Source organism: Microtus ochrogaster, chromosome 2, assembly GCF_000317375.1.
Source record: "Microtus ochrogaster isolate Prairie Vole_2 chromosome 2, MicOch1.0, whole genome shotgun sequence".
Taxonomy (NCBI): domain Eukaryota; kingdom Metazoa; phylum Chordata; class Mammalia; order Rodentia; family Cricetidae; genus Microtus; species Microtus ochrogaster.
In genome coordinates, this window is record NC_022010.1 from 83,988,934 (window position 1) to 84,005,118 (window position 16,185).

A 16,185-nucleotide genomic window follows, 5' to 3' on the forward strand; every position below is an offset into this window, starting at 1 on the left:
AAAATTAACAGAGTGTAGTTTTTGTCAATAAACATCTCAACAGCTGAAAGTAATCTAGTGAAAACACAATCCATGAATAGCTGAAAAGAGTGGAAAATACATCTGACCAAAGTTTTGAATTGAAAACACATATATAAAAGTTATTTAATCACATGGAAGAAAAAAATCGATTGAAAAAAAAAAACAAAATACCCAAATAGATAATTCTCAAAGAAAAACATGCCAACAACCAACAAATATTTGCAGGCTAAAATGCTCAACATTAGTGGCCATGGAGAAAATAATAATAATAAAATGGGATGTATTTCAAATCACTAAGAATGTCTATTAATAAAAGAGAATACATGATGAGTATTAACAAGGATATGGAAGAAGGGAATGCACTCACATTGCTTCATATGTAAACTGTCACCATGATTAGGAAGGAAATATGGAAGGCCCTCAAGAATGTTAAGACTAGAAGTAATTCATGAACCAATGTTTCTAATGCTACCTCAGTGGTTAAAACAAAACCTAAGTTCTTACTCATCACAGAATTATCCAAGTTACAAGATAAGGGATAAACATTAGTGTAAACTGGCAGATGAGCAAATAAAATTGGAATGTTATTGAATACAACCTAAATGTAAAAGTTTGTGATGAGGCAAATCTTGGTAACGTCATGCAAAATAATCTATGCACTGAAAGATAAATACTTTATATGTTACATCACTCATATATAGAATCTATAGAACTTGAATTCATGAAAGTAGAGAATGGAATGGTATATAGCAGGTTTTGAGGGCAGAGAAAATGGTAAACACTATTTGTTTAAAAAGAAAAAAACATTTTGCAAGTTTATATTGATGTTAGAATGAACTCAGTGTGAAAATAATACCTATTAATGAACTCATCACTGAATTTAAGAGTTAATATCAGAATTATTGAAGTCTGGCTATGCTGGTTAAACTTTTATGAACTTGAACAAACTTGTTTCACCAAGAGGGAAGCCCAATGGGGAGATTGTTTTTATCAAACTGGACTGTGTACATGACTATGGTACATTTTCTTGATTAATGAACTACTGGCCAGGTAGTCCTACAGTGCTTAAGATAGCAAGGTGAGCATGCCATGTAAAACAAACCAGTATACAGTGTTCATCACTGGCCCCTGTTTTAGTTCCTCCCTCCAGCCTCATGCACTGAATTTCTCGACTTCCATGGAGGATAAAATGTAATCTGTAAGCAAAATAATCATCTTGTTTCTCAAGTTGCTTTTGGTTGATGTTTTATCACAAGAACAGGAACAAAACTAGGACAGTAGAGATAAAAATACATAAAATATAAATGTATACAAAGTCAAGAAGAAAGACAACTTGAAGCTAACATTTAATTTTTAAATTAATAAAATTGAAAAAAATCAATATCTTATTTAAGAAGTAAAGCATGTTTAAACAGTGAATAGCATTGTCACTGAAAATTATTATGAATTCACATGTCATTATAAATACATATCAGTAAGCAATAGTTAAGATAAATTTTGCATTTTTTATAAAATAAAAATATTACAAATTTTTGGTTTTGAGCATAGCCCTTAAGGCTGAAGCATCTGGGTAACCTCTCCTTGCCTAATACATGAGGAGGTGCTTAGTCCTGCTTTAAGGTGAAATGCCATATTTTGCTGATATCCATGGGAGTTCTACACTTTCCTGAACAGAAATGGAAGAGGAGTGGACTGGTGGGGGGATTCAAGGATGAGGGACTGGGAGGGTAGGAGAGAGGGTAAACTTCAATCAATATATAAAATAAGTAAGTGAGTAAATAAATAAATAGACTTTCTAAATTGCAAATGTGTTATTATTTTTGTAATATTAAAAATACCCATGACCTACCAAAAGATTTAAGAAAACAAGCATACACATATAGAATGAGATATTAAATAAGAGCAAGAAACTGTATCAGTTATCTTTCATCCATTTCATAGCAAACGATGTTGAATACAGGACTAGCAATTTGTATTGAGCTTATTTGAGATCGCTTATCTCAGTGAATAACACCTTGTTGAAGGAGCTGCGGGCTGCATTCCTGCCACCCAGCTCCTGGCCGCCAACTAGTTTATGCCCCGAAATAACAACACACAAACTGTATTCTTTTAAACACTGTTTGGCCCATTATATCTAGCCTCTTCTCTGCTAACTCTAGCACCTGAACTAGCCCATTTCTAATAATGTGTGTAGCACCCAAGGTGCGCTTACTGGGAAGATTCTAGCCTACGTCCATCCTGGGTCGGAGCTTCATCGCGTCTGTCCCAGAGAGGAGAGCTATCTATTGAGTCTGAGCTCACTTCCTCTTCCTCCCAGCATTCTGTTCTGTTTACTCCGCCTATCTAAATTCTACCCTATCAGATGGGTCAAGGCAGTTTCTTTATTAGCCAATGACCTTCCTCCATCAACACCTGGAGATGAATTCTTGATTATACATTCATAGTCAGCTGACAATTGACTTTGTCATCTCTGTGGCTGGCAATGTGCCCTCTGTGGACATGGGTGATGAAAGTAATGTTCCTATCATTGTTCATTTGGGTGGATCACACTGATAGGAGGAGATCAGACCTTTGTAGACATTAACTGGTTGAATGTGAGTCACTTACATTATGGAGAGTTTCATTCATCCTGCGTAGCTACAGACTAATCACATTCAATAATACCTTCTTGGTAAGATCTGAGTATATACTTCATCACATGTCTTTGAACTCTGGCCCAGAAAATTGAAAATAAAATCTCCAGTAGAAATTTGTTACCCACCAAAAGCAAAACATATCTAACAGATGAAGCAAAGAAACCTTGTACGTCTCACCCAGATACTCTCTATCTGTAAGAGAAAAAAAAAAAAAAAAGATCAGGAAAATGTGCAAAATTCTTTGTGTGATGCAGCATAGAATCTTAAATAACTCAGTATTTTGGCAACACTGTGAAGGAGGGCAAAAGGATAAAATTTAAAGACAAGCACAGAGATTTTGAGACTGTGCCGACTTATTTCTGGGTGATAGATATGTTTTTTGTCTTACACATTTTCTAACTCTCTATATTATTATGTTTATAATCATACATGCACAAATAAATATGTATGTGCATTATCATTTCCTCATACTATAGGAACATTTGGATCTCTAATAAAGCAAATATGGCTGTTTCATACACTAAAGCTTTATCGGACTTTTCTGGAATTTTTATTTCCTCTCATCTTTTATATCAGATACAAGTTTTATGTTTTCTTAAATAATTTATATCATATCCAGAGACTTTTGCTGTCAAGTCACACTAGAGAATCAGAACTGAGAACAGTTCAATGCAACTTAGAAAGACTCAAAACCAACATGAATACCAACACCTGTGTTAACATGCCATTGTTACTATATTTTATATGAAATATTTAAAATATTTTCTAGGAGACATCATCTAGGGAATCAATGAAACCTGTTTGCCTTAGCTTTGCAACCTATACATTCTATCCTGCCAAAGTAAATTATTTTGTGCCTCCACTTCCAGACAAGAAAATTTAAAAGCAATTCGAATTATTCTTTGAAAAAAGAAAATAGTATATCACTGAGCCAGGGGTATGGAGCAGCAGGTAAAGACATTTTCAGCAAGGTCTAAGAGTCTAAGTTCAGTCCCCAGGTGTCATACAGCAAAAAAAAAAAAAAAAAAAGAGCTGACACTTGGACTTTTCAATGTGTTTATCCACAAGTGCACGCGTGTGCACGCGTGTGCGCGCGCGCGCACACACACACACACACACACACAAAATAGCATAGCAAGCTAAGGTGAACTGAAATAACACTGTACACAAGTACTATTCATGAATCAATAATACTAAATTAAGAGTCTAAACAGAATGCCTAGGCATGAAGCCTTCAGACTTCTCTGAACCTAAATAGAGCACAGAACTCTACATTGAGTAAGAATTTGAACACCATAGCAAGATTATCATTATAAGGTATGACACAGCAACTTAAAAGTGCCAGCTTTTGCCCAATAGAAGTCCAAATGTGCTCAGTCATTGGCAAAATGAACATTGTGGTGGCATGCTAATATATGAAGCAAGATATCTAAACATAAACAGTTATTTTTGTTAGCTTGTATTAAATTTTGTTCTTATTTATTCTGTTTTAATCTCTACAGATGCAAACATCTGTGTAATGAGTCGAAACAGTAAACTAAAAAGGTATTGCTCATAACTGCAGGCATAATTAAAAATGAGGATTCTTTGTCAGTAGGAGAATTGACTCCAGGGAGGAGGCTTGCCTGCTCCCTTTGCATTATTTCACATACCCTGGAGAAAGTGTGACTTCATAGACTAGTCTGTCAAATAAAGCATTTTGATCACAGACCCAGTCACAGAGATTTGCATCTGCTTGAGACACATTTGAAGAGTAATCTCAGGGGTCAGTGACAAAGGCCAACCAGGGAAAGTGGTAGTAGGTGACCTCTTCACACTGCCACTTGCATGATATTAAACACTGAGAGTTGCAAAGAGATAAGCTCTTTAATATTTATTGAAAATGTGGTAGATATTCTCTATAACATTCCAGCCTTCTTGTTGGAGATGCAAGGTGCTGGATTGAGCTTAAAGGGAATATCATATAAAAAAAATGAAAAGCTGTTAGGTACTTGAGACAATTGGTAACCACAAGAAAGTCGGTGAATTTATGATCATATGACATTTGGATTGATAATGGAATTATAAAAATCAAAAATCATTACCATAATAATTATTTCAGTGAGCAAGATTTTATGTAAGCCGATATGCATGTTTGTATCTCTCTTGTGGCATCAGTAGAGAATTACAATGTGCATGTGTTCTGAAAAATCCAAGTGAAAAATTTGATAAGAATATGGTAAAACACTGAGAGTGGGCATTAAACCTCACTGAGTATCCAAAGTCGTGACTGGAATTCCCACTCTTAAGAGAGGTCAGAAATGTGTAAGATGGGGCCCAGCAGAAATAACTGTTCAAAAAGGAAATTTCCCACCAGATCTGGCATCTGCACTACCAATACAGCGATTTGTACTATAAAATTTCTACAAAATTAGGCAAAATCATCTAGGGTTTTTGTTGTTGTTGCTATTGTTTTGGTTTTTTGTTTTGCTTTTAGATAGCATATTTGAAACTACATCTATTTATACTTTTGCCTGGAAATGTTCCATATCTTCCAAAATTTTGGACAAATACTTTATAAATGAGCAAGTTTTTTTTAGAAAAATGGGATGATTGACAAATTATCATTAATTTAATTTATATATATATGCAGTATATACATATTTTCATCACAGACTGATGAAGTAGATCTCTGAGTTGACTGTCAGAAAAATTACAACCCAGATTTTAGCCCACCATTCTTACACTTCAGCAACCACCTCCCTAAATTCCATACTCTTTGGGATTGCAAGCTGAAAATTTGAATATATGTAAATGTGCTTATGATTTGAATATGGAACTGCTCACAAAAGAAAGCAGTAGATAATGGAGGGAGAGAATTTTCTTAAGATAGGCCCTGTGCGTGCAAAGCCTCAGATGATGGATGCATGAGATTTATTGAGTGCTCTCAGAAGTGAGCAATAAATGCAGGAAAGGGCAGAGAAATAAAAGCTGTGCACAAAGAAAATATTTTCCAGCTAGATACCTGCTTCTGCTTCATCCTCTAAGTGACTTGGTGTGTAAATCGCATCTCATATTCTGTTGCAAGCTGAATAATTCATGTCTGACCCTGTGTCAATCTGCCATGGACATCTCAGGCGCCCTTCCACAAGGGAACTACTTCAGAGGGAGGATTAGTGACCCCACTTGAGGAGATAGTGGTGGGATGCCAAAATCACTCACTACACGACATCTAATTTGGAAAACCATAATATTTTGTTTTGTTAAAGAAAAGCAGTAACAGTGAAAAAGGATAGGTATGGAGAGAGGAAAGAATACATCCTATTGAATTAAACTCAGAGGGGAAATCACAAAATGAGTCTACTCTTTGCAAAGTCACTAACCTTCAATAAACCACAACTGTAAGAATGATGCAATTACGATGTTTAATTGGGGTAGTGCTATTTCTAAAATAACTTGGAAGTGGCATTAATATCCTAGGAGCTCAATAAGTTTTTTTTTTTTCACAGTTAACACTTGTATTGAAGTTGTTGTAGCTTATATTAGTAGATTTTGTTTGCTAACTTCTCTATAAAAATCATAGGTCATCAATATTGAAAGTAGGCATGGTGACAATATAACTGTAATCCCACCACCTGGCAGTCAGAGGTACAGAGATGAGCAGTTCAGTTCCCAGCTACAGAGGGAGATTGAGACCAACTATGGGCACATGAGAAGATCTGAAGAATCAAAGACACACACACACTCAGAAGGCTACAGGGAGAGAAAGAGACAGAGAGACAGAGGTGCATGCACAAACAAGCAAACAACAAGAAAAACACTTCTCAATCAGAAAGCTCAATGTTATTTGCCTTTTTGTTTCAACTTTTGTAGGGCAGCAAAACAGACTGAAAAGAGCAAAAGACTACAGGTAAGAAGCTGGAGTAACTACGCTTCAGGGAGGACTGGTTAACCCAAACGACAGCAGCTAAAAACAGCACATTTAGTGCCTTAACAGTTTCTGGGCCCCAGTCCTGCTTCACTGGGTTCTCTTCCTCAGGATTTCTCAGAAAATTGAAATGATGGACTTGGGCCAAAGCTTCAATTAGATATTGGTAGGAGAAGTTATCTCAAGGTTCAGCACTGACCAAATATACTTCCAAGTTGATTCTGTGTTTCTTGTTAGGATAGATAACTTGGATTTTGTTACATTGGTCCTAACAATATCACAAAGAAGGACAGAAGAGAAGCAGACAGAGTGGGAGTTGTTGCCGATGGAAGAAGGGACTGGCCAGTGGGAAAACCCCGGCTTCTGTAACCTGATTATTGAAGTTGTATCTTTTGTCTTTGACTGTATCTTATTTCTTAAACACAACTTTCTGTGTTCAGCAAGCAGTCAGTGCAGGTTTTTAAGATGGTGAGTTCTCCAGAGGATTATTACTGTGAACCAGGTCAGAGGCTGCCTGCAACAGTAAAGACTGCCAACGACGACACAAAAAAAGGGGCTTTGCCTCTTTTTTTCCCATTACTATATCTAAACTCATGCTACAAGTAGGATATAATGACCAATAATCTTAGTTCAGAGAAATTCCTGGCATTCATTTTTATTTTTTAAAACGTGGAGACTATCAGCTTATTGAGACATTCAGAACATTTTTAGCATGCAGAGAACCTGCTTTCGAATTGAATTTTGCAAATAGAGTGTAATGATGTGATGATGTCTGAAAAACCATGTGATCCTCTTTGTAATCTACTACATCCTGCTATACAAAGTCAGCCTTGAAAAACATCAGGATATATAAATTATACAAAATGCTACCCCAAAGCAAATTATTCTTCACTTTCTTCATTAATCTTACTGAGATTCTAAAGCAAATATGACCAAACATGCACAGCGAGGGGATAAAATAAGACAAAAAATATGTCAAATATTAGTTATCCTCATGGTTCCTTCTAACCCTTCCACATGCTTCGGGAAATGTTTGCCTTGTAGCCATAGAGTGAACTGAATTACGCTGTTTGTCAGGGCCTCGCAGTGTCTTATTTGGTAAGCAGATGTCCCTAATAACTTCTCCGATTTAAATTACTGTGTAAATTTCCATAAATAGACAATGCAGAGAGCATTAGTATAAAAGCACCTAATCTTATTTTTAAAGTTAGATAAGAAGCAATCAACACTTTAAAATGAAAGTGATACCCCTAAGCTGGTAAGTGGGGGCCTAACAATGTTATCTAGACTAATCACCATTAGATAAAACAACCATCATACTTGCAAAACAGAAACACTGGTTTAATTAATTATAACACCTGCAGGGATCAGCAATCTGTCTCCTTATGGAAAGGCAGAGACTAGAAGAACGCATATCTGTCTTCATTCAACAAATATATACATTAGTCAAAAAAGCACATCAAAAATGAATTCAAATGTCATTGTAATTGTGAATTCTATTCAGCTTTATCTTTTCTTCTGGTAGAAAATGAATGGTTTTATGCCGTTATTGACATTTATTTGCTTTGTTTTTTACTGTTGTTGACTTTCTCCTTTTTTTGATACAACTTTAATACAATTTTAATTTCAATTGTTTTTTTCCAAACCACTTATTTTTGCCAAAGGTGGCCATGCTGCATTCATTAAGATCTAAGGGATTAATGTAAATCTTTTTGTTCAACTTGGAATCCTGTGACTATCTACTTAATATTTGCAAATATGCCATTTCTCTCTGAGTCAACTATGTGGAAGTAGGAAATAAATCTCTTTAATTTGGTTTGCTCAGATCATTTGACATAAAAACATTTTATCTCGAATTCGAGACACTGAACATGATAAAATATATTCTGTTATAGGTAAAAATTGGTAGTTGCTATAAAAACTTAAGAAAAACAGTAATGGAATAAATAAATTTAATTAAGACAAGACTGGTAAAATGACCTTGAAGTTTCATATATTATATAGAACACAGTCATAAGGAAATGATATTTATTTGTACTCCTGTTGTGTATATGGTGTGTACTTATGTGTGAATTAACATTTATATAGGCACACGAGTGTGTAGATGTGCATGTACATGTATGTGCACACATGTGGAGGTCTATGAGTCAAAGCTGAGTCTTCCTCGGTTGCTCTCCATCATATTCAGTGAGGCAAATTCTCTCACTCGCAACCATAGCTCCCAACAGTTAGTCTTGCTAGCAACTTACCCCAAGATTCTGTCTCTCTGCCTCTGAGCCTTGGAATTACAGATGCGTCATTAGACCATCTGGCTTTTCTATCAGTTCTGAAGATCTGATTGCTAGCCCTTATATTTGCAAGACAAGTGCTTTAACCACTGGGAAGTTTTTTCAGCCCTATAAAATGATATTCTAAAGAATAAAAGATGCTTAAATAAAAGGGTTGATTCACATAAATGTCTTTGCATAAAAATACATGATCATATGATTGGATTTCACCTAATATTTCTGAAAGTTTCCCTATAGCTTTCAGAATGATTAATTATTCATTTGTAATGGCTAATAAACATTTAAAAATATACTACCTCAGTAATAATTAAAGAAATGAAAATTAATAAAATAAAATTTTTACACTTACAAAATTAACTTTTAAACTGCAAAAATTCAGAGTTAAAGAAACGTAAAGAAACTCCCCACATGCACACATTTAGCTACATGCTACCCAAAAGTTAACAGGGCAGTGATGTACAAAATATTAATTGAATATGTTTATAGTGTTATGTAGCAGTTTTAATGATGTATTTTTAATTTTATGAAAAATATTTCTCATATCTTTGTGAAAAAGTCAAGATAGAAAATTTCAAAATATTATGAAAATTAACTGTAGATGGTGACATAAAGTTTTGCTATCCATACCTTGAATTTACTAAGAGACATGAAATAATTTATGCTCATACATTGTTTTTATGTTGGATATTGGAAATATTATATGAGAAAAACTCAAGAAGTTTATAATTATATTAAACACATTGTTCATTTCATGTTTTGAAATAAATATGAAATAATCAGTTTAGCTCTGATCATTCTTAGTTGCTCTTACAGATTGTATAAAGGGAACAACTGGTAACAGACAAGTGAATGCTGTGATAGTTAATTAGAGAAGTTAGCATTTAACTTCATACTTACGACTTGAAAGAAAGGTGTCTGTGAAGTGTGCTGAAAAGCAAATATGAGATGGAGTTTGTAGGAAGTCACTATGGTTGGAATACGAGTCCCTCAGTGCACAGTGTATGAGTACAAAGGCTCAGCTTCTCTACACCCTTCAGTTTTACATGAGTTTTTGACAGAACCACACAGCTCTTGAAATTTGGAAATTGTATAGTAAGTTTCTCTGGAGTATTTATTTGGAACTGCCTTTTAAAATAGTATTTTTATAAGTTTATAATATTATAAAGTCATTTACAATATTAACATGCTTTTTATTAAGAGCAATGTGTTTTAACTTTCTCTGATTCCTATAATTGAAATAATTGAAGGTATTATTCATTTACTGTGCTTTGTTAATTCATCCATCTAAATGCTCTAACCTTGGAAATAAACTGTATGCATGGAAACACAAGGGTAGAAATGCAAATCAGAACACTTGAGCAGAAGAAAAAGGACAGCTTATTGTTGACTTATAAGTGCTTGTATAAATCAAGGATTTCCTTAAGGAAGCAGTCTTCTATACTCAGTCAGAATTTCTGACTGGTGTTGGTTGAATTCCACATGTGGGCACAGAACTTGCTTACAAAATTGAGTTGTGCTATTCATTGACCTCGGGTTAAATAATAATTGGTGCAGGTCAGTAACAGAGTAGCTTTATAGGGAGACTTACTACATGCTGTTGTTCAGTTTCTTCTCAAATTGATATTTCACAAGGAGAGGGGTTTCCTTTTTACAGTAAAGCTGTGGCTCCTAAGTAGACTGTCTACCGTGAAATAAACACACTAAAAAGAGAGAGATAAAGACATCCATGGAAACTTCTCTCTATAGACAGACAGACAGACAAATCAATAGATAAACATCATATATATATATATATATGTATATATATGACCTATCAATCACAAAGATCACTATATACGTATTAGAACACTATTTAATGTTTATCATTTTAAACAATATAGCAGAGCACATTCAGGTGTACCTCCTAACTGACAGCAAGAACAGAAAAATAAGTCTAAATTATTTCTTTCCCACTAGTAGCTCAGGTATACTTAAGTTTTCATGTATGTAGTAAAAAAATATGAAGACATGTTAAGTTTTATGGTCACACAATTACCCTGTTTTAACAAGTATTTTCTTTCCTTTTCTCCTTTTATTTTGTGGAGATCACAGAGGGGAACAGGGTCTCATGCATCCCAGGATATTCTGGAAACTTGCCATGATGTCAAGTATTTTCTGATATTCATGCCTTTTCCTCCTCCTTTAGGTAATATGTATGAGCCACACCCACTTTAAGCTGTGGGATACTAGGCATCATACCCAGCGCTTCCTACATACTTCCTAGTGGACATCAGATAAAAGGTCACATTTAGGCTTCAATAAAAGTTAAATATGGGACTGGAAAGATGACTCAGAGGTTAAGAGCACTGGCGGTTCTTCCAGAGGTCCTAAGTTCACTTCCCATCAACTACATGATGGCTCACAACCGACTGTAATGAGATCTGGAGTAAGCACAGGACTGGAGGTGGGCTTTGAGATTTCAAAAGCCAGTATCAAGTGCAGAGTCTCTTCCTGCTTTCCTGATACAAAGCTCTCAGCTGCTTCTCCAAGACCATGTCTGTCCCTGTACTTCTATGTTACCCACCATAAAGTGGACTATGCCTCTAAAACTGTAAGCAAGAATTCAATTAAATGTTTTCCTTATGATAGTTGCCTTGGTCGTGGTTTTTCTTTACAGCACTAGTTTCTGGAAAGCTTTGCCAGTGAATAGGAGTAGACCTATCCCTCCTATCTAATGTTATGTTCTCACTGAATTATCAAATTATTTTTTTTTAAGAAGAGAAGATGTTTTTGTGCAATGAATTCCCTTGATTTCAGTTTAAATTGAAAACACTGACTAATTGCTCCAAATCTATAATTTAAGAAAATATGAATCAAACATAACCTCCCCCTATTAGTTCGGGTTTCTACAGCTGTGAAGAGACACCATGACCATGGCAACTCTTACAAAGGAAAATATTTAATTGAGGTGGCAGCTTACTGTTTCAGAGACTTAGTCCATAATCATCATAGTGAGAAGCATGGAGGTGTGCTGGTAGACATGGTGCTGAAGATGTAGCTCAGAGTTCTATATCTTGCATGCAATAGAAGGTCAACTGAGATAGCGGGTGGTATCCTGAGCATAGGAAACCTCAAAGCCTACCACTCTAGTGGCATACTTTCTCTAACAAGGTTCTACCCCCTCCAACAAAGCCACATGTCCTAATAGTGCTACTTCTTATGAGCTTTTGGGGGCCAATTACTTTCAAACTACCACACTCCCCCAGTCTTGAAATTGATAATGAATTATGATTGATGATTAAATCTTGCCTATGATAATATTCATGATGACAGTCTCATTTACTTCTCTTTTGTGTGAATATTGATAGAGACAAATTAGTTAAATAATCAAATATTAATGGAGATATTAAATCATACATAGTATATACAAAACTCATTTTAAATAAGAGGTTTCTGACTTGTATTTTTGCTTGATTCTCATTTTATCTAATTTGTTGATTATTTTTTGATTGTTTTTTTAATATTTATTTTATTTATTTATTATGTATACAATATTCTGTCTGTGTGTATGCCTGCAGGCCCGAAGAGGGCACCAGACCTCTTTACAGATGGTTGTGAGCCACCATGTGGTTGCCGAGAATTGAACTCAGGACCTTTGGAAGAGCAGGCAATGCTCTTAACCACTGAGCCATCTCTCCAGCCCTGTTGATTGTTTTTTAATTGTCATGGGATTTGAACTTTTTTTAGAAATTGCCAAAGTATTTTTTGACTAATATAAATTTGAAGTATATTGTGAATTTTTAGAATTTTAGTTATTAATTAAATATTACCTCAATACTCTTGCTATTTGTTTATTTCATTATTACTTTGGTTTTTAATTTTTCTATTATTTGATTTGAAGAATTTTAAAGAATATACGCAGTCTGCTATTTTGTGGGGTTTACTTTTAAACATCAGTATTCTGGAATCATAAAGTCTACAACCGTCCTAAGTAACTGATCTTTCAATATTTTCAATTGTTCATATGTATATTTTCCTACCAAAATAAGCAACATCTATTGTAATTATGAAATAACTGGTGAAATATTAAGTATTTTGCCAGTCTTGGTAATTGTTTTTCAGTAATTCTTTTTATTATATATATATTATTTTCACTATAAATAAGATGCTTCTTATATTTAAACTAATATAATTGTGCTATCAAGTTATGAAAATAAAAAATATTCAAATATTTTATATCTAATACATTTAGTCCCACCTTCTATGGCAAAATTCACTGAACTAAACTAAAAGCACAACAAACAAACAATAGCAAAACAAAAAAAAAATAAAAACAAAGGGAAAACAGTGAAGAAAGCTTTCCTTCTTCCTATCTGAAAACCCTTTCTAGGTTAATTCTTCTCTCATCTTTTCCCAAGGAGCAATTCAGGCAGCTCTGTGCCTACAAGGTCTCTTCTGAGCTTTCAGGTTGTTAGTTCTTCATATAACAAGGCAGAGAGGTGTGAACATTGCCCAACTCACTTCCCATCATCTCCGTATCCTGCTCTCTTCGGTACTGAACTATGCTCCTAGGACATGCAATCTTTGCCTCTCACCTCCTTCCAGCTTCCTGATTCTGCCAATGAAAGCTTTCATACCTTTCCTGGTGCTCTATCTGCCATCTAGCAGACAAGAAAATTGTGAAATTGGTATAAGCTGATACGAACCTGAGGGATGTCAGTTGTGTTTTGTCTCTGTCTCATAAGGAGTGCAGACTATGTCTAGATTGTCTCTCAGTTGTAAAAGTTGAGTGTGAATGCTGTCACCTGGAGAAAGCTGTCCAATCTTTACATTCATGTATTTCACCACCTCGAACCATTCATTGACCATACACAGTACAGTGGGGGGGGGGCAAGGTTATGGGCCTATATACATGTTATGATTTACATAAAGTTTTCTACTAATTAGTAAAAGTATTCAATGTTCAAATTCAGCTAGTCATTCATTCGGGGCAGAGGGAAGAATTCCATTCTGTTCAGGAACTAAGCTAAATACTAAAGAATACTTTTTGTCATATTTCTTCAACTTCATATGATCTACCATTTTGTCCCAAAGCAAAAATATTACCCTAGACAAAGCAGTAACCCAAAACTTTATGAGATCTTCTGAATTTTATTTACTTTTATTTTTTCTTTTAAACACACACACACACACACACACACGCACGCACACACACACACACACACACATTCATTCTATTAAAAAGTCTACTTCAATAAAAATCCTTTCTAGGTCAAAAGCTTTACCCTACTTCCTGCCTTCAATTGTTTTTCATCTTTAGGTATCCATTATCAAGCAAGTGATGCAAGCAGAGAGGCATTGAACACACAGCAGGTGGAGTGTTTATTTGCTTTCTCATTTACAAGCTAGACTGCATGGGGTAGAGTGCAGAATGGCCACAGCTCTTGCTGTTCAACACTCAAGAAGTGTGAGACAGTGTGCCCCCGATGAAGTCAGTTGCATAACTCTGCAGAATTTCACAGTATTTAGGGATGTGTTAAATATATTTAGTTCAAAGCAGAGAGGGGCTGTCCCTAGAAACGGGATGATTACTGTGCAAGGAGTAATCAGTGCTGACCTAGATTTCCTAGTTGGAAAGGCCTCCTGAAACATGCAGTCTATTAACAGTGCCTGTGGGGAAAAGAAGCACAAATAACACCTGAGGTTCAAAGAGAGAAGCCTCGCCATTTACATCCCAGAAATCTTCATTTTAATAGTCTTTTTATTGAAGTTAGAGGTAAATGTACTGCAGCCTGAGCAAGAGGTCCTATTGGCATCTTCAAAGGGACATCAGTCCTGGTGAAAAGAAGAAAACACAGAACATTTTCTCTGTAGGAATTCCTAATGAGCCATAGGTCTGGGAAGATGCAGCCATTGAGATTTGCATTTCTATTTCCACATTAATGTGAGCATCAAAAAGAGACAGAGAAGGGGAAAGAATGGGTGGATTTTCCAGGTAGCACTGATTTTGCTGCTTCTCTGAGGACAGGAGAGGAAGGTAGTAGGTTGTATAATAAATCTACTCTTGCTCTGTCAACTGGGAGACAATATTACTATGCCAAGAGTTCTGGAGGCACAATCCCATAATTCAGTAGTTTCACTCCAGCGAGTGTTCCACTTCTTTTCCCACCGAGTTCATTTGCAGTCCCAAACAGTCTCTTCCTGTCACTTTCCATTCGTGCTGCCTGTTCCCATGCTTTTGCTCTCCTTTAGAGATAGGTCCTGTCACAAACCGTCCTACTTCTGCGTTCCTGTCATGTTTCCTTAAACTGTCCCAACCCCTTTCTTCTGCTGTCTCCTTGGTCCCGTTGTCTAAAGGTTAATGAGGTCAGCCTTTTCCTTGTGAGATGCTCTGTAGGGACTTTCTGTAGTCTATGTTCCATGGCCATTAGGTTTTTTTTTTTTTTTTCCCTTGGTTTATCACATGCTACAGTATCAGGCATTTGGGAACAGATTGAAAGTCTCCTTTAGTTACATTTATCAAAATTATGAAAGCAATATTTTGAAAAATCTAAACTATTCATAAGTCCTTTGGGAATCATTTTCCTTGTTTTTGCTATAGTGGAATTGATGGCAGTCTGTGTGCTAGAGAATACACACGGGTCAACAGCTGAAGAATGACTAGAGGCTGTCACTGCTCCTATGAAAATCACTTAACTTGTGTTAAGAAATGGTTTAAGAATAGCCAGTGTCATAGATTTTAGCTATGTCTGCATCTGAGGAAATAACAATTTTCTAAATCCTGATTCATTCTTGGTCTATCAAGTGGTTAATTAAAGCAATGAAAATGCCTCACTATGAACAAGGGACATAGAGTGGCTGTTAGGATTATATTCTCCATTCCTAAAAAATTATAATATACTGTAAATACTACAAACGTGGTGAAGTAAACGACTGGTAGGTTGGTAGGGGATAGAAGACATCTGCCTTTACACTGGAGTAAAAACATAGATAAAAGAAAAACAAACAAACACCCCCCCCCCACACACACACACGCATACACACACACACACACATACACACACATACACACTAGGAAGGGAGTAACTGGGAAGTAACAGGAGAACCAGCTAAGTATGTTTAGATGGGCTCTGACGACATTCATTTAGGTGAGACACTTTCATTTTTCAACATGAATTCCCAGGTAGGGAGCCCCCGAGTGGCCCGCAGGCCATTAGGACCAGCAGGTCCTAGTGTCAGGTGAGAGCAACAAGTACCATGAGGAGCCGCAGCCCCTGTAGGTGGGAGACAGATGGATAAGCGTGCCTTGCAGAGGTTAGATATTTATTTAGCGAGTCATGGAGGAGAAAAGGGG